This window comes from Calidris pugnax, unplaced genomic scaffold, assembly GCF_001431845.1.
Source record: "Calidris pugnax isolate Ruff unplaced genomic scaffold, ASM143184v1 scaffold18, whole genome shotgun sequence".
NCBI lineage: Eukaryota > Metazoa > Chordata > Aves > Charadriiformes > Scolopacidae > Calidris > Calidris pugnax.
The window spans coordinates 18,802,663-18,805,027 of NW_015090812.1; the positions used below are offsets into that span (position 1 = coordinate 18,802,663).

Genomic DNA, 2,365 nt, shown 5'->3' on the forward strand with positions numbered 1-2,365 from the left:
CCCTGCCTCCCCAACACCCCCCCACCGGGCACACCGAGCACCCCGGAGCGAAACCCCCGCCGCGCTGCCCGCCTCGCACCTTCCCCGCCGCATGCGGGAGGTGCCGGTGGCGGCGCGCCTCGGCATTAAATACCTTTGTTCACCGGGCTGCGGAAAGCCATGTTTTATCCGCGCTGCCGCCCCGCTCCTCCGCCGAAAGAGCTCGGGTGCCGGAGCCCCAGCCCGGCGGGGCCGGGAAAGGGCCCCGGGGGACACCTCCACCGCCTCCGCCGTGCCCGGGGGGGGTGCGGTGCGGTGGGGGGGAAGAGAAGGGAGGGAAACGGCTGGAGGGAATTAAACAATTAAGCTATCAGGAGCGGAGCTCTGAGCAGAGCTCGGGTTTGCCACGAAAAGCAAATTTCAGAGGGGGAATATCGATCCCATCCGTCAATAGAGAGGCGCGATGTCTTTCCGTGCGAGAAATTGTAGTGAATTAGGGGGATCTCTGGTGAAAGGGGCGCGGAGAAAAAAAAAAAAAAAAAAAAAAAAGAGAGAGAGAGAGAGAGAAAGACAGGAGGAAGGAAGAAAATATTCATTCCCGCTCAAAGGCAACCTCTTTTTAAAATCGCTGGGAGCTCGCTCATTTCGCCACCTACCCGAGTAACCACCAGAAATCCACCTCTATTGAAGCGCTTACCCTTTAAATCCAGGTTTCGAGCAGAACTCCAACTGTGTGTAAAACCAGGGAGTCATCTGATGTGTGATGGGGAATGGGCTCTGGGCAGCAGAAAGCAGCTTTCTCTCCTGGTGCCGGATTACCATGTTAACAAACCCCGGGAAGGGACCCCGGCGCCTCTGGCTGGCCATGTCTCGTTGCTTTCACACATCGGCGGCTGCTCTTGCTTCCCGTGTCCCCGGCGATCGCCTCTCAGATGAATGTGGGCTTCCAGAAAAGGAGTCGGGGGGGAGAGGAGGAAAAAAAAATCGCCTAATGCAATCAAATCGATCTGATCTACACCATCTGTCGCCTGCCACTACACACAAGCGTTAAAATAGGAAAACGGGAGACACTGACAGCTCAGGAAGGTTGTTCTGCAGAGTTCATTTTTAGCAGAGCATAATTGGGTATGGACAGCATACAGTTACCAAAGCTGCTGTTAACCATCCAGTAGAGGATCCCAAACATGCTAATGGAGGATTAATTGAGGAAGATCTGACGTGCAAGCTTCATAGTCTCTTATTCATGACTTCCCAACGGGAAAGGACCAATACCGTGTGGGACTATGGTAACACAGAGTCAAAGAGCTGCTAAGAAAATGGCTCTGTGTTCATAGCACCTCTCTCTGATAACAAACATATGTCGACCAGAACCGTTTAGCAGGATGGGGAAAATGAAATTTTCTTAGCCGAGGTTAGCAATTCCCATTGCTTGCACTTAGAGACAAGTAAAAAATGGACTGCGGGTCTAAGGCGCTTTCGAGTGCCGGTCTCGGGATTCGCAGCTACTGAAAGCGGGCGGCCCCCGCTCAGATGGGGGGTTAAACCCCAAATCTCTTACTTCTTACTGCGACCAAAGTGCATCCATAGCAAAGCTCTAAACATGCAGCGCTGCTAATTTCATCAGGAATGACGCAAGGTCGTTTTAATGCCAGGAACCCTTTTGACTTTTTTCCAGCGGGAATGGCTCTTGGGCAAGACATTTCCGATCACTGAAATTTGACATAATCTCAGATAAATATGATTTGGGGAGGGGGAGAGATGCCGGTCTCGGGATTCGCAGCTACTGAAAGCGGGCGGCCCCCGCTCAGATGGGGGGTTAAACCCCAAATCTCTTACTTCTTACTGCGACCAAAGTGCATCCATAGCAAAGCTCTAAACATGCAGCGCTGCTAATTTCATCAGGAATGACGCAAGGTCGTTTTAATGCCAGGAACCCTTTTGACTTTTTTCCAGCGGGAATGGCTCTTGGGCAAGACATTTCCGATCACTGAAATTTGACATAATCTCAGATAAATATGATTTGGGGAGGGGGAGAGGAAGGGGGCGGCGAGTTGGGAAGAGACGGAGTGTGCATCCAGACCTGCAGTCACCCCTGCTGCCAACACTCCAATTTGCTCGCGTTTTCTAGTCTTCCCCGAATAATGAGGTTATAGAGACGTATGTGTAATTATTAAGGCAGTATATGCACACGCGCCGCAGACGGCTACGGCACCCGCGTCTACACAGGCAGACAGGGAGACGGAGCGCTCCCGTCGGGGTGCTCCTTCCCACCCCCTCACAAACCCCTCACCGGGCGGGGGAAGGGGCTGCCGGAACGAACGGGAGGCGAATTCCGCCCCCCCCGTCCCCCGCATCCCCCCCCGGAGGCGCGGGGCCGGGCCGGGGG

The 2,365-nt window shown here is 54.0% G+C and overlaps 1 long non-coding RNA gene across 1 annotated transcript in view; it reads right to left on the reverse strand.

Moving 5' to 3' along the window:
- LOC106886360 overlaps positions 1 to 1,336 on the reverse strand; it is a 48,091-nt gene extending 46,755 nt beyond the window's left edge. Inside the window, exon 1 of the long non-coding RNA XR_001411640.1 lies at positions 677 to 1,336. This is a non-coding gene — a long non-coding RNA (uncharacterized LOC106886360). The remainder of the gene's footprint in view (positions 1 to 676) is intronic.
- Between the last annotated feature and the right edge of the window lie 1,029 nt (positions 1,337 to 2,365).